The 21618-nt window shown below is 42.5% G+C and overlaps 1 pseudogene; it reads right to left on the bottom strand.

Moving 5' to 3' along the window:
* Positions 1-8896: 8896 nt before the first annotated feature.
* LOC129394457 (uncharacterized) lies at positions 8897-13389 on the bottom strand (annotated as a pseudogene).
* Positions 13390-21618: the final 8229 nt, after the last annotated feature.

Raw genomic sequence — 21618 nt, 5'->3', positions numbered from 1 at the left:
AGGCTTACTCCTACTGAGTGCTTTTTATACATTGTTTGTTTAATCTGGTTTGTTTATTGTTACCAATGCAATAGTACAGCAAATACCCTGAGCCCTGTGGCTACCAAGAACCCCTTGCATGTGCAATTCAACAAGACACCACGGTGCTTAAAAACCATCCTCTCTCATCAGCCGCCATTTCCATCTTCCCATGACTCAGGGCTTACCTCTTAAGAGAAGGGGACACAGCTTGGATCCCAGAAGGGGGCTGGCGACTGAGTGCCCAAGCCCTGTCCTCTTCTACTCACACCCCCAAATCCCCAACTTCCGGCCAGTTCTTCTCATCCTCAAATCATCCCCTGAACAGCGCTGTCTCCATCTACTTCCTTCTGATTTTATCACTGGTTAGAAGGAGTTGGCTCACTTGTCTCCAGTGAAAAATCACTCAGGGTCACGCTGCTCCTTCCCTCAGAATGCCCAGGTCCCCAAGCACCCAGGCATCTGCTGCTTTTCCTAGGACCCCCAGAAGACCCCTAGTAAAATGGTAGATGGCAATTATGAGACTCACAGCTGTTGCCTGGTAAGGGCTGGTGCTCCTGCCCATCTCTGGAGAGAAGCAGGACTTGGAGGGGGGCAGCCTGCAAGGGCACCAGCTGGTATAAGGGCCATCCTGGGGACCCCAGGCCTTTGAGGAGCAATCTGGTGAAGGGACACAGGGAAGGGTCAGAGATGTGTTTTCTGGCCTGACCTGGGGTCTGCAAGGAAACAGGGAAGAGCTGCCCCCAGCAGAGGGAAGAGAGGAGGAAGTGTTAGCAGGAGGAGGCTGCCTGAGGAGACCCCCTGAGCCACTGAGGAAAGGTCTAGGGAGATGAGGTTGGACAGAGTCCTGAGCAAGTGGACAGGCCCTACGCTTGCCAAGACAGAGAGGGGACCAGGAATTCCCTTGCTGATTCCTCAATTTTTATAACTCTCTCTTTTAACAGCTTCCAGAATGAAAGTGGCTGAGGCTGGCAGGTCTGTGCCAACCCCATCGAGTTCTGGTGCCAAGTGCATCACTGACCTCAGAGTCCAATCCCTGAGCGACCTGGAAGCAACAAGACACTGTTACATTTGTGGCAGATTAGGAAGCAGGGACCCAGGCCCTAGGGAAGTCCCTTTAATTCCTGAACCTACCCCTACCCAAGCAACCTCACTCTGGGACTCTTCTTAACATGCATTTCAACTTACCTAGATTATTTAATTTTTGTAATGTATTTCTCTGTGTTCTTGACTGCTTGTCGGAAGGGATCCCACAACACCTCTACACCCCTTCCTCAGCCCCTCCAGGCACACAGGTGATCTGCCCACCTTGGCCTGTTGGTGATTCTATTGGCTTTGTTTTGTGACAAAGCAAGGCAGTGGGATGTGAGGGGAAGAAAAATCTCTATAAAACAAGATACAAAAGAGTATTTAAAAGTACAACAGCGTGGATACTATGCTATCTTTTGTACAAGGTCAGGTGTTCAAGACCAGCCTGGCCAAGATGATGAAACCCCGTGTCTACTAAAAATACAAAAATTAGCCGGGCATGGTGGCAGGCACCTGTAATCCCAGCTACTCAGGAGGCGGAGGAAGAGACTTGCTTGAACCAGGGAGGTGGAGGCTGCAGTGATCCGAGATCGCACCACTGCACTCCAGCCTGGGGGACAGATCGAGACTCCGCCTCAAAAACAAAAAAATAAAAATAAAGAAGAAGAATGCTATGGAATTCGACTAGAATTAGGGCTAACAATATGAAGCACTTTGGGAAGCCAAGGCAGGTGGATCACCATGTTAGCCTGGAGTTTGAGACCAGCCTGCCCAACATGGTGAAACCTCATCTCTACTAAAAATACAAGAATTAGCCAGGTGTGGTGGTGCGCACCTGTATTCCCAGTTACTCCAGAGGCTGAGGCACGAGAATCATGGAACCTGGGAAGCAGAGGTTGCAGTGAGCTGAGGCAGCCTGGGGTCCAAGGCTGTGGTGAGCCATGATCATGCCACCGCACTCAAGCCTGGGCAACAGAGGAAGACCCTGTCTCCAAAAAAAAAAAAAAAAAGAGGCCAGGTGCAGTGGCTCACACCTGTAATCTCAGCACTTTGGGAGGCTGAGGCAGACAGATCATGAGGTCAGGAGTTCAAGACCAGCCTGGCCAACACAGTGAAACCCCATCTGTACTAAAAATACAAAAATCAGCCAGGTGTGGTGGCATGCGCCTGTAATCCCAGCTACTCAGTTAGTTGAGGCAGGAGAATTGCTTGAACCTGGGAGACGGAGGTTGCAGTGAGCCAAGACCACATCACTGCACTCCAGCCTGGGCAACAGAGTGAACCTCCATCTCAAAAAAAAAAAAAAATTTTAAAAGGGAGTATAGGGCCAGGCGCGGTGGCTCATGCCTGTAATCCCAGCACTTTGGGAGGCCGAGGTGGCTGGATCACTGGGTCAAGAGATCGAGACCATCCTGGCCAACATGGTGAGACCCCATCTCTACTAAAAATAAAAAAAATTAGTTGGGCATGGTGACACATGCCTGTACTCCCAGCTACTCTGGAGGCTGAGACAGGAGGATTGCTTGAACCTGGGGGCCAAAGTTGCAGTAAGCTGAGATCACACCACTGCACTCCAGCCTGGTGACAAAGCAAGACTTCGTCTCAAAAAAAAAAAAAAAGGAGTATAAAAAAATATTTACAGAAGAATGACAATATAGAAAAAATACATAAAAAATAGAAAAGTCTCCATTTTATAATCACTACAGTAATATTTGATTTGGTCAAGAAGCAATCCAGATAAAACCATTAAGTAAAGATTATTATGGGACAGAATATTCACACTGTTTCTATCATTCCATAGATCACTTGTTAATTACAAAAGGAAAAAGAGGCTGGGAATGGAGGCTCATGTCTGTAATCCCAACACTTTGGGAGGCCGAGGAGGGCGGATCACCTTAGGTCAGGAGTTTGAGACCAGCCTGGTCAACATGGCGAAACCCCGTCTCTACTACAATTACAAAAATTAGGCAGGCGTGGTAGCAGGCACCTGTAATCCCAGCTACTTGTGGGCCTGAGGCAGGAGAATCGCTTGAACCCAGAAGATGGAGGTTGCAGTGAGCCAAGATTGCGCCACTGCACTTCAGCCTGGGTGACAGAGTGGGACTCCTTCTAAAAAAAAAAAATGCCCTTATTCTTAGGAGATATATAGAAGAAATTAGGGGTGAAGTGCTATGAAATCTGCAGTTAACTCTCAAATTGTACAGCAAGAAAATTTATTAAATTAAAAAAACGTGAATATTCATAGATATACATATATGTGGGGGCAGGTAGAAAGGGAGGGACACACAGACAAAGAAAATATGGCAAAATGGTATCAACTGGTGATCACCGAACTATTCTTGGAACTCTTCGAAAAATTTAAAAAATTGCAAAAGTATATTATTTTTGAACTGCTCAGGAGGTTTAAATTTTTGAATTTTTAAAATAAGCAATCAATTGTGAGGAAGTCTGAGAAGCCAGACTAAGAGATAAGATGAAAAATAAGGAAAGTAGAATCACAGTAATGAAAGGAACAGAGTTTCAAAATGCTGTGGTCAGTAGCTTCAATGCAAAAGAAAGTTAAATTAACGACGAACTCAGTAAAGACAACTGGATTCAGCAACTGGAAAGTCAGTGATGACCTAGGGTACAGGAGCTTCATTGAAATAGTAGAGTTGGGCCACGGCACGTGGCCCACACCTATATCCAGCAGTTTGGGAGGCCGAGGTAGGTGGATCTCTTGAGGCCAGGAACTCAAGACCAGCCTGGCCAACGTGGTGAAACCGCATCTCTACTAAAAATACAAAAATTAACCAGATATAGTGGCACGCCCCTGTAATCCCAGCTACTCAGGGGGCTGAAGCATGAGAACTGCTTGAACCTGGAAGGCAGAGGCTGCAGTGAGCCGAGATAGGGCCACTGCACTCCAGCCTGGGTGACAGGGCAAGACTCTGTCTAAAAAACAAAAAATAGGCCGGGCGTGGTGGCTCATGCCTGTAATCCCAGCACTTTGGGAGGCCAAGGCGGGCGGATCACAAGGTCAGGAGATCGAGACCATCCTGGCTAACATGGTGAAACCCGTCTCTACTAAAAATACAAAAAATTAGCTGGGCGTCGTGGCGGGCACCTGTGGTCCCAGCTCCTTGGGAGGCTGAGGCAGGAGAATGGCACGAACTCGGGAGGTGGAGATTGCAGTGAGCTGAGATCACACCACTGCACTCCAGCCTGGGTGACAGAGCGAGACTCCCTCTCAAAAAAAAGGAAGTAAACTGGGTATGTGGCAATAGTTACTTTGGTCCATAGGTTTTTGGTATCTTAACTAGTTTTGGATCTCTTCCACTAAAGGGACTGCCTGTTGAACGTTGTTAGGAATATAAGTACTGAAGGCAAATTGCCTGGGTTTGAATTTTGTTCTGTCCCTTGCACCCTGCCTGGGTTCAAATCCTAGCTCTGCTTATTAAGTTCTTTTAAGGGGATGATCTTTGAGCAAATGTCTTAGCTTCTGTTTTCCCAAGTAAATGGACACAATAGTTGCTACCTTGTGAAAGATTCATGTAATTGACCAGTGTTTACCAAGTAGCATCAGTGTTCAGTTTCAGTCATTGGTGATTCTGCAGTTGGACTGTGATGGGGTGTTGGGGTGGGGGTGGTGTGTGTGTGTAGCACTTAATTGCACGCAGAAAGGAAAAGATACTTTTGATGACCGGGAGGCAGCTTTTCTCTGCTTTTGTGTCAAAAGGGAGGAAGGGAGTTTGGAGAGGGAAACTAATTCTGTTCAGTACTAAGCTCTCTTCCTCAAAATCAGAGGTACATAGAATGTGTAATAACTTACAGAATTGCTAGACTTCAACAATCTGAATTTTTTAAAATTCATTTTTATTTTTTCAGGTTGAGACTGAGCTAAAGTTAATCTGTGGCGACATTCTGAATGTACTGGACAAACACCTTATTCCAGCAGCTAACACTGGCAAGTCCAAGGTTTTCTATTATGAAATGTAGGTTCTATACTAAAAATTAACAAGTGTACTTCAATAATTTTAAACACGCTCAGGAATAATTGGCTTTGTTTCTTTTTTTCTTAGCTATTTCCTATTATTTTCCTTATTAAATATAACAAAAAATCCCACAGAAATTAACTGAGGAGCCTCTAAATATCAAGAAAATTATCACTTGATAGACTAGAATTAAACAAGCAAGTGGTTCCAAGAAATGGCACAAGTGTATTAATCATAAAATAAAATTTCTACATGAAACTTTCAGCCAGCACTGTGAAATGTGTGGCCGTTTAGGGGAGGGGAATGAGATAGGTCCCATGAAAGCAAAAGAATATAAATAGGTAAAGCAAAAGCTAATGCATTTTTTATAATAGCCTGACCATCTTTTTATCCCAACATTGACTATCCTTCTAACATTAAACAATTATTTTTAAATAAAAGTTGGAAACCTACATAGAAGAAAGTCATGATTCTAAAAAGGCCAACTTTTAATCTTACGTTTTCCTTTCTAGTATAGAACCTACATTTCCTAATAGAAAACCTTGGACTTGCCAGTGTCAGCTACTGGAATGAGGTGTTTGTCCAGTGCATCCAGCACGTCGCCACAGATTAACTGTAGCTCAGTCTCAACCTGAAAAAATAAAAATACATTTTAAAAAATCAGATTGTTTCAGTCTAGAAATTCTGTAAATTATTACACATTCTATCTACCTCTGATTTTGAAGAAGAGAGCTTAGTATTAAAGAGAATTGGTTTCTCTCTCCAAACTCCCTTCTTCCCTTTTGACACAAAAGCAGAGAAAAGCTGCCTCTCGGTTATAAAAAGTATCTTTTCCTTTCCGCATGCAATTAAGTGCTACACACACACACACCACCCCCACCCCAACACCCCATCACAGTCCAACTGCAGAATCACCAATGACTGAAACTGAACACTGATGCCACTTGGTAAACACTGGTCAATTACATGAATCTTTCACAAGGTAGCAACTATTGTGTCCATTTACTTGGGAAAGCAGAAGCTAAGACATTTGCTCAAAGGTCATCACCATAAAAGAACTTAATAAGCAGAGCTAGTATTTGAACCCAGGCAGGGTGCAAGGGACAGAACAAAATTCAAACCCAGGCAGTTTGCCTTCAGTACTTACATTCCTAACAACGTTCAACAGGCAGTCCCTTTAGTGGAAGAGATCCAAAACTAGTTAAGATACCAAAAATCTATGGACCAAAGTAACTATTGCCACTCATCTCTATTCATTTATAATGCTGAAAAGGTACAGCACCTCTAAACACACATACCCAGCTTGCTTCCTTTTTTTTCTTTTCTTTTTTTTTTTTGAGACTAAGTCTCACTTTGTCCCTCAGTCTGGAGTGCAGTGGTGCGATCTCAGCTCACTGCAACCTCCGCCTCCCGGATTCCAGCTATTCTGGTGCCTCAGCCTGCGGAGTAGCTGGGATTACAGGCATGCACCGCCATGCCTGGCTCATTTTGTATTTTCAGTAGAGACAGAGTTTCTCCACATTGGTCAAGCTGGTCTTAAACTCCCGACCTCTGGTGATCTGCTCGCCTCGGGCTCCCAAAGTGCTAAGACTATAGGCGTGAGCCACCGCGCCCAGCCGAACATGTTTCTTATGTTTTGCAATATAGACAGGCTGAGGATTTTTCAGATAGTCAAGCTGTGATTTCCTTTTTTTTTTTTTTTTTTTTTGACAGACTCTTGCTCCATCACCCAGGCTGGTGTCTGGTGGAGCGATCTTAGCTCACTGCAGCCTCCACCTCCCAGGTTCAACTGATTCTCATGCCTCAGCCTCCCGAGAAGATGGGACTACAGGTGCATGCCATCACACCTGGCTATTTTTTGTATGTTTACAAAAATAGTAGAGGCAGGGTTTCACTAAGCTGGTCTCCAACTCCTGACCTCAAGTGATCTGCCCTCCTCGGCCTTCCAAAGTGCTGGCATTACAGGCGTGAACCACTGCATGTGGCCTGTGATTCCTTTTTAAGTATTATTTTATCTCTTGTCTCTTGCACTTTACTATAAGTGGTAAAGAGAAACCACACCATTCGTTTATCACTTTGCTTAGAAATCTCCTCAGCAAAATATACAATTTCATCACTTGCAAGTTCTACCTTTCACAAAATATTAGAACATGATACATCCAAGTTCTTTGCCACTTGAAAACAAGGATCACTTTTCCTCCTGTTTCTAATAAGCTGCATCTCATTTCCATATGAGATCTCACCAGAATGGCCTTCAGCTTTCAGAATTTTACCAACATTCTATTCATGATGATATAGGCATTTTCAAAGCCAATGGAGAAATGCTTTTAAAAAATAGTTCACCTCTTTTCTTTCTGTAGCAGCACTGTAACTTAATTGGAAGGGGATACAATCCAGTCTGTCCATAACAGTTGGTCACTATGGTTCCAAGCTTGAGTATAACTACAAAACATCTTTTTAATCTCAAGACATTTAATAAAAAGAAATAATGTTAATGTAGTTAGAGCAGATTACTAGATGAAATGCATGACAGACAAGGAATTGATGTAAGCACTATATTTCACTCAGGTCATTTTAAAACCACCATAATAACTATCAAATCATTGCACTGGGCCGGGCACAGTGGCTCATGCCTGTAATGCTGGCACTTTGGGAGGCTGAGGCGGGTGGATCATCTGAGGTCAGGAGTTCGAGACGAGCCTGGATAGCCTGGTGAAAATCCGTCTCTACTAAACAAAAAATTAGCCGGGTATGGTGGCACAAGTCTATAATCTCAGCTACTCAGGAGGCTCAGGCAGGAGAATTGTTTGAACCCAGGAAGTGGAGGTTGCAATGAGCCAAGATCGTGATACTACACTCCAGCCTGGACAGCAAGAACGAAACTCTGTCTCAAAAAAAAAAAAAAAAAAAAAATCATTGCATTGAATTGTATGCTCCAAAATTTTCTTCATTCTCAACAATAAATGGAGATAGGTGATTATAAGAACACAATTCAATATTGCTTGAAAACATTCCAGTAATTTCACTGGAAAAATGTTTATAACATAGAATATGAGCTTAATGATAAGAAACTTGTTTGCTCTGTTCAATACTGAATACTCGATTCCAATCACTGGGCCTGGTATGTGAAAAGAGCTGCTTGGTTTAAAAAATTTACTTCAATTGTCAATGAGTGAGGGACAAATAAGACACATTTTATGTTATACTACCTACAATAGCAATAGAAATTGTGGAACAGATTTTACTTTTTAAATGCCGATTTTACTTGTAATCTATACATAAAAGGAAAATGGGATTAGGTTTTCATTAACTAGAAGAAGCTGTTATGAGAACGTCGACAGAAGTCTTCTGAGTATTTTCAAGTGCAAAGTTACTCACATTTAAGAAACAACTTAGATATATGATAAATAAAAAATTTGTTGTGCAATAAAATTACAGTGCAAGGCGAACCATAATCTGTACAAAGAATTAAAACCTAAATATGTCAACGGATCATAAGTATCAAGTGACAACAAATGAATAGATTAATTTTTATAGGGCTCATGACCTCTGCTTATTACCTTTAAATGACTGCAAAAGAAAAAATAACTCTTTTGGCAGGTTAATATTTGGATTTTATCTATCATAATCACTTATGCCATGGGTCTCAAAAAATGTTCCGGGCTGCATGTATGTTCTGCATATGAATCTTGGAAGAATACTCATTTACTGTCAACAGTAGTTGTTTTAAAAAGTAAAATGACATTTTATGCAGAATTTTCTTCTTTTCCCTTATCATGCTGCGTTAGTTTCCTAAGGCTAGGAGCAGAACAAATGACTACAAACCGTGGGGCTTAAGATGACAGAACAAATGACTACAAACTGTGGGGCTTAAGATGACAGAAATTTATTTTTTCACCATTCACGAGGCCAGAAATTAAAAAAGGAGGTGTGAGTATGATTGATTTCTTTGAGAGGCTTTCAGGTAAAATCTCCTTCTTAGCTTCTGATGGTTTCCAGCTGTCCTTGGCATTCCGTGACTGTAGGCAGCGTAACTCCAGACTCTGCCTCCCTTGTCCCATGGCCGTCTTCCCTGTAGGTCTCTGTATGTTCCCACGACCTTCCTGAAAGGACACAGCCATTGGCTTTACAGCCCACCCTAATGCATTGTGACCTTGTCTTAACCAAGTGTTATCTGCAGAGACCCTGTTTCCAAATAGTTTAACATTCCTGGGTTCCAGCTGGACATGACTTTCTGCGGGACACTATTCAACATGGGAAACATGCGTGTATTTTTTAGAACATAATGAGTTCTGCCTCTGTTATAAAGCCCCTTTTCTTTTCATTAGTGTTGATTATTATAAAATAGCATGGAGAGTTGACAGAGCTCTAAGTAGTTTTGTACAGCCACAGCGTGGGAAACAAATGGGGGAGTGGGAAGAAATAAGATTTGATAAATAGTTCAGGGCAACATGATAGAAGGGCATGTACATCATGCTAAAAAAAAGTGATTGTTGTTTTGTGGCAAGGAAGAACAATAAAAATTTAGAAATATTTATTAGGTGTCTATTCTGTGTTAATAATGTACAAATACATTCTGGGGATAATGAGCTGAAAAAGGTATATGGCTTCACGTGTATCACAGTGCAACAAGAAACCAATTCCTGAAACAGAAACAATTGGTAAAGGAGCACATTTGGTCATGCCTGTAATCCCAGCACTTTGGGAGGCCAAGGCGGGCGGATCACGAGGTCAGGAGATCGAGACCAGCCTGGCAACATGGCGAAACCCCGTCTCTACTAAAAAAATACAAAAAATTAGCCGGGCGTGGTGGCGGGCGCCTGTAGTCCCAGCTACTAGGGGGGCTGAGGCAGGAGAATGGCGTGAACCTGGGAGGTGGAGCTTGCAGTGAGCTGAGATCTTGCCACTGAACTCCAGCCTGGGCAACAGAGAGAGATTCCGTCTCAAAAAACAACAACAACAACAACAACGAAAACCAGGAGCATATTTGGGTTTCTCAAGCTTGAAGTTGAAAAAATTTAGGTAGAAAACAGGTCTAGCCAAGCTGAAATGTTCCTAGTGTAAACAAAGTAATAGGAGGAAAATCTCCTGATATCTCAATGGGAAAGCATGAAGAGATGACAGGAAATAGGATTCAGAGCTTTGCAACATTGTAAAGTGTTACCAGCGTTAAGAATGTTCTTAGAAGAAAGAAAAACATTGGAAAATAAAAAGAGAAAGGTGGTTGGAGTTATAAAAAGGAGATGGAGGAAGAAAAGAATATACCAACTGGAAGAGCAAAAGTTGAAAACACACAAACTTATGAGAACATTTTAACTTCAACTGAAGAATGTTCAGTGAAACAATAGAGCTCTCCCCATCTCTTCTCCCTTTCTCGGTGGTCTTTTTCCCCCACTATCTTCTTCCCCTCGCCCTCTCCCCGCTGTAGTTTTCTCTTCTTTTTTGAGATGGAGTCTCACTCTGTCATCCAGGCTGGAGTGCAATGGTGAGTTCTCAGCTCACTGCAACCTCCGCCTCCGGGGTTCAAGCGATTCTCCTGCCTCAGGCGCTGGAGTAGCTGGGATTACAGGCGCTCGCCATCACGCCCAGCTAATTTTTGTATTTTTAGTAGAGACTGGGTTTCAGCATGTTGGTCAGGCAGGTCTCGAACTCCTGACTTTGTGATCCGCCCGCATCAGCCTCCCAAAGTGCTGGGATTACAGGCGTGAGCCACCGCGCCCGGCCTTGTCCTCATCGTCTTCTTTTCCACCCTCCTTTCTCCCTCTCCTCACCGTTTTCCTCCACTGTCTTCTCTACCACACTGTCTTCTTCCCCACCTTCTTTCTCCCCATCCCACTTTCCAAGGTCTTTCCCACCCTCTCCGTCCCCTCCTCCCCCTCTCCCCGCAGTCTTCTGGGCCCCACTGTCTTTCGCCCGCAGCCAACACTGTTCAGTTCTGAGGTAGCGGCGCGGGCGGGGGCGGGGGCGGCGGCAGCCGTGATGGCACTGGCAGCGACTCTCCTGGGTCTCCTGTTGGCTGTTGGGGCGGAGCTCAGGGGCCCAGCTCATGGGGCTGCCTGGGCGCATAGACACACCAGGCGCAGGGACACAGGCGCGCGCACGCGTGGAGCGCTTCTAGGTGAAAGGCAGTTGGAGAGCGCGAGAAGCGGGTGGGCAAGAAGACGATCGGGGGCGAAGACGGTGGGGAGTGGGAGAGGGGAGAAGAGGGTGCGGGGAGAGAAAAACGCGGCAGGAAGTCGCTGCTGCGAGAAGGTGGGGAGGGGAAGAAGATGGCGGAGAATAAGAGGCTGGGGAAAAAAGACGATGGGGAGAGGGAGAGAAAGTGGGAAGAAGATTGCGACTGCCAGACGCTGCTGCGAGACGGTGGGAGGACATGGGAAGAAAACGGTGTGAGGGGAAGAAAACGGGGGAGAAAACGGTTGTGGGGAAGGCGCGGGGAGAAGACAGTGAGAGGAGAAGAGGGCGTGGGGAGAGGACGGTGGGGAAGAGGAAGAGAAGATGGTGAGGGGAGAGAAAAGCGCGGCAGGAAGACGCTGCTGCGAGAAAAAGGGGATATGGAGGCGACAAGAAAATGGAGAATAAGAGGCTGGGAAAGAAGACGATTGAGAGAGGAGAAGAGGGTGGGAAGAAGGCGATAGGGAGAGGAGAAGAGGGTGGGAAGAAGTGGGAAGAAAAGGGTGCGGGGTGAGGAAGAAAACGGTGGGCGGTAATAGGCCGGGAGAAGACGGTGAGGAGGGGGAGGGGAGAAGAGGGAGCGGCGGGAAGACGCTGCTGGGGGAATAGGCGGGAAGGTGGAGACTGGAAGCCAGCGGGTGGAGAAAAGGAGATGGAAGGAAAAGCTGCCGCCACAGGAACCCGTGCTGCGAGGAATGGGAGAGACTGAGGGGAAGAAAACGGTGGGGAAGGGGAAAAAAAACTGCGGGGGAGAAGAAGGTGCGGGAAGAAGACAGTAGGGAGACGGCAGAAGAGGATGCGGGAAGACCGCAGTAGGGAAGAAGGAGGGGAGAAGACGAAGAGGGAGAGGGGAGAAAAAGGTGGGAAGACGTTGGGAAAGGAGAGGGGTTGGAAAGGAGAAAGGTCGGGAAGGAGAGGGGAGGGAAAGGGCAGAAGGTGGGGAAGAAGACTGGAAAAGGGGTGAAGGGAAGAAAAGGATGGGGAGGGAGTAGGGAAGAGGACGGGTTGGGGGGAAGAAGAAGGGAGGGAAAAGCGGCGAAGACGACCTTGGGGAAAGAGATGGAGAGAGGAAAACGATTGGTGGGAGAGAAGAGCATGAGGCAGGGAACGAGGTGGGGAGGGGAAGAAAAAGGCAGAAAGACGGGCTGAGAAGAGTGCTGGGAGAAGAAGGAGCGGAGGGAGGGAGAAGGGAAGCGGGGAAAGACGATGGGAGAAGGTGGTGGGGGAGAAGAAGGCAGTGTGGGAGAAGAGTTGAGGAAAAAAGAAACAATAGTGATGCTAATGTTTAAACGTCGTCGTCTTGGAGCAAAAGAAGCAAGTGCTGCTTTAGAGTCCCGGCCTAACTTTGTTCAATAAATTCCCATTTCCAAATATCTTGTGATTGCAGTGTGGGTCATTTTTAGTACTTAGATCCAGAGCAGTCTCTGATTGTTAGTGACAGTGCTGTCAAATTGCCTGCTGTTCACCAGCTATAAACGAAAACATCACATTTCCTTGAAGTGCACTTTAACGTGTAATTCAAAGACTTTTCCAAGAGGCTTACTGGGGAAAAATAGAGGTGTGTACCTTTGGCATTGAACATGGAGTCTCTGATTTTAGATTGTAGTTGTTTCCCCAAATCTTTAAGATTGTGGCAGAAACATGATTGTGACTACGGCATTCATTTTGTAGGGCAGTGCATGTTATTTTAACAAAGGGTAAACTGATATGCCTATAAGAAAATGTAATTCAATTTAATTCACTCATACAAATTTAGGTTTCCTTAATATAAAAAAACCCAAAAACAGTTAAATTGCCTTAGTCTTTTAACATAATTTCATGCTTAGAGTCAAGAGAATTTGTAAATGCAATCCTGTAATGCTGGTGTTGCGTCATGCCTATATAAAATACATGTTAAACCTAAATGTTGCTTTTTTATTTGGCATTATGGAACTTCATAGAAGTTTATGTGTATTAATACAGGTGAACTTGACATAAATTATTAATTGGTGAATGATAACTTATTGCTTGTAAAATAAGCAGTTAAATGTAAGGATGTAAATACATTTTATATTACCCTATAGTTTATTTTAAATATTTTCTTCTTTTGTATTCTAGTTTAAAATCCTGGAATACTTACTGATATCTTATTTCCCCATGAAAAGGCTTCCGCTAACTATACTGTATTTCCAAGCAAATGTCTGTACCAGAACATCAAGTGTAGAAATTAAGCAAAATCTGTCTTTTAGGACAGGTGCAGTGGGTCGCACCTGTAATCCTAGCACTTTGGGAGGCCAAGGCAGGTGGGTGGCTTGAACTCAGGAGTCCCATACCAGCCTGGGCAACATGGTGAAACCCTGCCTGTACAAAAATAAACAAATTAGCCGGGCATGGTGGTGCACATCTTGTATTTTATTCAATCAAATTGAAGGCTTCATTTACCCTTGGAAAAGAAAATGATTTAATGTACTCATATAGAAAATAATTAACCTCATGCCCAGAACGGGTTCACTTACACACACGTTCATTCATTCTGTCAGACAGTGGGTTAAATGTGTCTGAGCACCGCCTATGAGTCAGGAACACAAGTCAGTATCCGCACTGAATATTACCCAAGCTTTTTCCATCTGTTATATGGAGTAGCATAGATAACTTCATGGACATCATCTCTTTAATTTGTTGTGGAATACTTAACATGACCTCCTCGTATATAATTATCAGTGCTGTTCTTAAATAGATGTTATCATCTGGATATTTACTAGACTTACAATGACTTACTGCAGAAATGTCATCCATATCTAATGTGTACTATACTAACTAATTAAGTCTCACATGGTGGTTTTGGTTTTAAATAAGCTCTTGGAAATCAGGCGGTTTGCCTTTTGTTTTCATCTTATTGTACTATGAAGTAAAGTCAATAAAGATTCTGGAAACACAGCTGTAAAAAGGTCCATTGTTAGGTCCCTCCGTGCAAGCTTTGGGTATTTGACACACCATCAGGCATAGGCAACCTTTGCAACATTAAAACAGGAAGTTGCAATTTGGGTCATCCTCAGTCACTGACAGTCTATGTGCAAATTTAACAGCATGGCCACCCTGTATACACATAGGACAGTGTTTGGATTGGCTTTTTAAAACATTATATCCTTTTGCCAAAAAAAAGATATGCATGGTAGTAACTGCAAGTAACCATGCTTTCTTAAGAAAGAATATCTGGAAAATATATATGAAAACAAACTACATTTGCCTTTTTAAAAACATACTATGTTACTGTGGAAGCAAAGTCACAGAAAAAAATGGTTAGAGAAAATCTGAATCAGCATGAAATAAAATATTTTGAGGGTTATTGAACACTTCATTTTCATGAAAATAGGACAAGTTCATTTAGCACAGGTATTTCTGTAATTGTGATACATGAGCAAAATTAGCTGTGTTCTGCGGTGCTCGAACTTGCTCTGTGTATGAAATGGCGTACCGTTAATACAAGGAAATTTGTTGTGAAACACATACTGTAGAATTAAGTTCAAAATCTCTCTGTGCTTAAATCACTTAATTTTGTTAAATAAAACTTGGTTTCCAACATTGGTTTTTTTTCTCCAGAAAAGCACAATCTGCTAAATTCTTAACCAAGTGGAAGAGAAAATATTCAAGAAAAATAAAGCAATTGTGCACGTCACACTATAGTTGAAAGTGTTCTGATACTGAAGCTATGTCCAGTATTTTAAGCTGCTTTTATGCACCGTGATTACTTCTACATTAATCTCAGAAGATTCTAGATGGAAATTCAAACGGGCCCAGCCAATTAAATGTGACTCTCTGAGAGAATCCTAGTGATACTTACTGACTTTTCCGTTTTCTGATCATTGATCAGATGGTTACAGATGCATGAAAGATACATGATTTTTAAAAACAAGATGTTATTTAAAATACCAGTGTTCAGTGCTTGCATTTGCAAGAACATAAATATTAGATGATACTGAGAACATTCCTTAATCAGCAAAGGTAAAATGTTGTTGTTCTGATTTTGAAAAAAATGAAGAGGGTTACCATGAAATTATTATTATTATTATTTTCTGAGACATAGTCTTGCTCTGTTGCCCAGGCTGGAGTGCAGTGGCGTGATCTCAGCTCACTGCAAGCTCCGCCTCCTAGGTTCACGCCATTCTCCTGCCTCAGCCTCCAAAGTAGCTAGGACTACAGGCGCCCACCACCACACCCGGCTAATTTTTTGTATTTTTAGTAGAGACGGGGTTTCACCGTGGTCTCGATCTCCTGACCTCATGATCCGCCCAACTCAGCCTCCCAAAGTGCTGGGATTACAGGCATGAGCCACCGCGTCTGGCTGAAATTATTAATATTTTACTTACATTTGTTACCAAATCACTGAATTCTAAAGTAGAATTGCTGAAGTCACTGGAGTTTGATACTTCAGGATTGATGGTTTTGGTTGAATTCTTAAAAAAAGTCAAACTATATATGGTATAAACAAATATGTTCATTTGTTTAATAGAAATTAAATATATATACATACAACATTCTTAGGTCAAATAGTCAATTGAATGGTTAACAATACTACTTCCCAGTCAATTGCTTTGTCATTGTTAAGATAAATCTTCAAAGAATTTGGATTTTTTAAAAATAAGATTTGACTTGTAACTAACATAAGTATGAATTTGATAGTTATATTTTGATTTGTCAGAAATCTGAATGATTATAGAAAATTGTTTCAGTATGTCAAATTAGTTCCATGGCACCCGTGGTTATGTAACTGTTGGTACCTGTGGGGAGGGATCCTTTTTTTCTTAATTCTCAAGCCCATAAGCAATCATTGACAATACTCAATTCTGATTCCTTTTCTTGGGGCCACATAAAGTTTAATCCCTGTCTCTATTTCTAGAAATATCTAGAAAATCTTCCTATCATGAGAGAGTCTTTTGCCAGACAATATAATAGTTTTTCAGGGGTGCAACTGCTTGGATAGATATTTTCAGTTTGGAGTTGTCAAATCATGTTCTATCATCTCAACTATTCCATATGCCAGCAGTGTTTTGGGATTGTGACATAACATTTCATTTTTCATTTTATTCACTTGGAAAAAATCAAATAATAACTATGCTGTTGACTTAGGAATCAGAGGTATTTGCTGTTTGATACCTAGTAGGAACATTGCAATTACCTCAAGAAAATGATGACATTCTTCTAGACTGAAAAATGCACGTGTCCTTGACCAAATAACAACTCTCTTTCTTGTACAGATGGCCTGGACACTCAGAAACTGCCTATTCAGAACATGGCACATCATAGAGATGAATTTTTAATAATTTTATTTGCCCATGTTTTCTGATTGTTCTATTTCACTGTGAACGCTCAGTACCAACAATTAATAACAGGTAATTTGGAGGCTGGTGTTTACAACTGATTGATCACACCGGTTACAGATTTCTTTGTTCCTTCTCCAATTCATTCTACGCTGTGACAAAAAATAAGACATTTATAAATATAAACATTTTATTTGCAGTGTAGCATACATTCAAATTAGGTGCTTGTGTAGACATTTTGACAAATAGTGCCATTTCTCTTTTAACACATAGGTCCTTAGTAAGCACTGCTTTCTAACACCAGTTTAAAATAGTTCTTAATTCTTTTCATCTAACATTACAATATAAAAGTTTCAAGAATGGCGCAAAGAAAAAATTATTTGTCAAATAAAACAATATTATCAGACATAATCAAGAACATTTTTATAAGATAATTTTGTGAGGTCAACAACAAAACAACACAAGTGAGAGAAAATTTCAAATACCATTTTTTATGATGAATAAATGTCAGACTTTTGCTTCTGATAAAGACAGATTAGGTATCCTAGAATAATTTAAATTAGGTTTTGTATGTAACATAACATTTTAAAACAAATCAGGTCCTGGCACAGTGGCTCACGCCTATAATCCCAGCACTTTGGGAGGCCGAGGCGGATGGATCACCTGAGGTCAGGAGGTTGAGACCAGCCTGGCTAACGTGGCGAAACCCCGTGTCTACTAAAAATACAAAAATTAGTAGTGGCGTGCGCCTGTAGTCACGGCTACTCGGGAAGCTGAGGCAGGAGAATCCCTTGATTCTCAGAGGCGGACGTTGCAGTCAGCCGAGATTGTGCCACTGCACTCCAGCCTGGGTGACAGAGCAAGATTCCATAACAAAAAAATAAAAATAAAATAAATAAATGAATAAAATAAATAAGAGGTAATAATTTATTATTATTTTTTAACACTAACTGAGTTAATGCACAGCTAAGAATTGTCAGGCTAAGATTTGGAGAGAAACAGCATTTAGAGAAATAAGAGCTGCTTTGCCCTGGAGCCATTTATTACTTCAGATGGGATATCTACCAGGTTGTGTTAAACCTCTGCTAGTCTTGCAGAGGCCCCCAGTTTGGTCATGGATATCAAAAGCTGCTGGTACATTAAAGCAGTGAGAAGGAACCAGAATTCACCCAGTCACCACAGCAGGCTGGCTGCTCTCCAACTGAGTGCCCAAAAAGGTTCCAACTCCAAATTTTTATGAAAGTAATTCAGAATTTGACTGTCCTTATACTTCTGGCATGAGCAAATAGCAATCATTTGAGAAAGAAAACATTAGTTGGGCCTCTAAAGACAGACAAAACCAGTTGTTCACCCACTATATTTTGTACATTTGCTCAAAGATATGAGGGTCAATGAAGAAAAAAGACACTGTGAGAAGGAATAAACAGATGCCAAGGAAAAAGAAAAAAAATGTGTCAAAGCAACTAGAATTAGTATATTCAAAGGCATGAGGTCAAGCTTGGAAACTTCAACAAGAAAGTGGAAACTATGAAATTGACAGATTAGGGTAAATAAAAACATACAAAAATTCTAAGACTAAAAAGTGTGAGGAAGAAAAAGGTAACTCAATAAATGAGTTTAACAGCAAATGAGGCTGGGTGCCGTGGCTCATGCCTGTAATCCCAGCACTTTGGGAGGCCGAGGAGGGTGGATCACAAGGTCAGGAGATCGAGACCATCCTGGCTACACAGTGAAACCCTGTCTCTACGAAAAATACAAAAAATTAGCCAGGCATGGTGGTGGACAACTTCAGTCCCAGCTACTCGGGAGGCTGAGGCAGGAGAATGTCGTGAACCTGGGAGGTGGAGCTTGCAGTGAGCCGAGATCTCACCACTGCACTAAAAAAAAAAAAAAAAAAAAAACCTTTTGTGAATCCAAGCATCTCTTACAGGTCTACTGCTTCCACCCCTTCCCATCTGTCATCTCAGGTCTCGATTAGTAGCCTGTCCTTCTAGATGCTTTTTACTCCTTCTATTGTTCCTTTTGTCTTTCCATGAAGCCATCTAGCTGATTTTTCAAAAATATCATTTGAAATGTCACCCTTTGGCTCAAATTCTTTGAATGAGGGCAAAACTCATCTTTCCTTTTTTTTAAAAAATTTAACTTTTAAGGTCAGGGTACATATGCAGGCTTGTTCCATAGGTACACTTGTGTCATGGGGGTTTGTTGTATAGATTATTTCATCATCCAGGTATTAAGCCTAGTACCCACTATTTTTTTTTCTGCTCTTCTCCCTCCTCCCACCCTCCACCCTTCAAAAGGCCCCAGTGTTTGTCGTTCCCCTCTATGTGTCCATGTGTTCTCATCATTTAGCTCCCACTTATAAGCTTGCTAAGGATAATGGCCTCCAGCTCCATCCATGTCCCTGCAGAGGACACGATCTCATTCTTTTTTATGGCTGCATAGTACCCCATGGTGTATATATACCACATTTTCTTTATCCAGCCTATCGTTGATGGGTATTTGGGTTGATTCCATGTCTTTGCTATTGTGACTAGTGCTGGAATGAACATACACATGCATATGTCTTTATAATAAAATGATTTATATTCCTTTGGGTATACACCCAGTAATGGGATTGCTTCATTGAATGGTATTTCAGTCTTGGGTCTTTGAGGAATTGCCACTGTCTTCCACAATGGCTGAATTAATTTACACTCCCACCAACAGTGCCTAAGTGTTCCCTTTTTCTCCACAACCTTGCCAGCATCTGGTATTTTTTGACTTTTTAGTAATAGCCATTCTGACTAGTGTGAGGTGGTAGCTCATTGTGGTTTTGATTTGCATTTCTCTAATGATCAGTGATGTTGAACGTCTTTTCAAAAGAAAACTCATTTTTCTTGCACTGTTGAGCTGATTACCATCAGTTCCAAACCTCCCCCCTTTACCCTGCTTGCCGGCTTTGCCTTTTCTGTGGCACGGTGTGAAACTTCATCTGCAGCATCTGCTAAAGGGACGCTGGAGAAGGTTGGGGCTCTTTCTAGTTCTGAGTGCTCCTCTTACCTTGCTCTTGTGGGGGACAGCAGCCAACCCTGTCCATCACCTCTCTGGGGACAGAGCAGGTCACAAGCAGCACCTAGGGGAGCAGCTTTCCAGTGTTTTGTCAGTGTAGAAACTCAGCAAAATTCTCTGCTGTCAAGCAGGCCACATCCTCACCCTCTCCAAGGAGGTCTAGCACTCACTTCTGGTGTGTGTGGGAGATTCTTCCAGATTTGTTTCTTCCTGCAGTGCTTGCCTGAAGCTCTGGAGAGCACATTGGCAGCTCCGTGAATTTGCTGTCCCTATTTTATGTGTGTGTTTGCTTTGCCTTTCCTAAGCTTGTCCAACCCACAGCCTAGGGCTGGTTTTTAATGAGGCCCAACACAAATTTGTAAACTTCCTTAAAACACTATGAGACTTTTGGCTGGGTGCCAGTGGTTCATGCCTATAATCCCAGCACTTTGGGAGGCCGAGGCAGGCAGAGCACTTGAGTTCAGGAGTTCAAGACCAGCCTGGCCAACATGGTGAAAACCCATCTCTCTACTAAAAGTACAAAAATTAGCCAGGTGTGGTGGCACATGCCTGTAATCCCACCTACTCAGGAGGCTGAAGCACAAGAATTGATTGAGTCTGGAGGCAGAGGTTGCAGTAAGCCGAGATCATGCCACTACACTCCAGCCTGGGTGACAGAGTAAGACTCTGTCCAAAAAAACAAAACAACAGGCTGGGTGCAGTGGCTCACACCTGTAATCCCAGAACTTTGGGAGGCCGAGCCAAGCAGATCATGAGATCAAGAGATCGAGACCATGCTGGCCAACATGGTGAAACCTCATCTCTACTAAAAATACAAAAATTAGCTGGGTGTGTGCCTGTAGTTCCAGCTACTCGGGAGGCTGAAGCAGGAGAATCGCTTAAACCCGGGAAGCAGAGGTTGCCATGAGTCGAGATGGTGCCACTGCACTCCAGTCTGGCAACAGGGCGAGACTCCGTATCGAAAAAAACCCCAAAAAACAAAAACCAAACCAAACAACAACAACAAAAACCCAAAACAAACAGAAAAACACTATGAGGTTTTTTTGTGATTTTTTTTTTTTTTAGCTTATTGGCCATCATTAGTGTTCATGTATTTTATGTGTGGCCCGAGACAATTCTTCCAATGTGGCCCAGGGAAGCCAAAAGATTGGACACCCCTGCTTTAAGAGAGAATTCCCTGAAATAGTTAACAGTTATTTACTTTCAATTTTCCTTATTCGAATTACTGTGCAGTTTCAGCCTCCTGGTTGGACAGTAACTGACCACAATGTCTCCCAAGGCCTGGCATTATTTAGCTCCTGGCATTGCTCTGAAACTGTCGTCTACCATCCTCCCATTGTGCACTTTGCTCTGGCCTCACTGATGGGCACGTTCTTCCCAGAACATCCTCCTACTTAACTTTGTCTTACTTTTTGCCTAGAATCTTCTTCTTGCTATTCAAATGTCTCATTACCAGAATTTTCCACATATGATGTAAAATGTGCTTCTAATACAACACTTTCTCTCTACTTTAGCCTACTTCATTTTTCATAAAAGTTCTTGTCACCACATGACGTTACAGTCATTTATTTCCTGGCTCTCTGACTCCTCTCACTGGAAAGTAATGCCCTTGACAGCACGCACAGTCTGTTTTGTTCCTGGTTAATCCTTGTGCCTGCACCTCCGTATAGCCTAGCACGTGGTAGACAATGAAACGACTGAATGAATTAATGAACAAATGAAGTAGTATACTTCCTAGATGAGAAAACTGAGACTCAAAAGTGATAAGTACCAAATCAGTATAACATAAAAGTTAGGAGTTTAAGCTCTTTGGGGAGAAATGTGGGTTTAAATGTGGGTTTTGCTACATCCTACTAGTGTAACTTACATATATTTCTTAAATTCTCTGTGCCTCATTTTCCTTATCTGAAAAATGTGGATTATAATGGTAACTACTTTATACTGGGCTATATAGAGTAAATAAATTATGTATATAATATGCCTAGTACAGTGCTTGACACAAATTAACAATTCCACATATTTAGTTACTTGTACAATTATCTGTAGCTGCAAAACTATAAATGCAGGTTTGTCAT

Source organism: Pan paniscus, chromosome 19, assembly GCF_029289425.2.
Source record: "Pan paniscus chromosome 19, NHGRI_mPanPan1-v2.0_pri, whole genome shotgun sequence".
Taxonomy (NCBI): domain Eukaryota; kingdom Metazoa; phylum Chordata; class Mammalia; order Primates; family Hominidae; genus Pan; species Pan paniscus.
The sequence above is the reverse complement of the archived record's forward strand: the minus strand, read 5'-3'. Positions and strand labels throughout refer to the sequence as shown.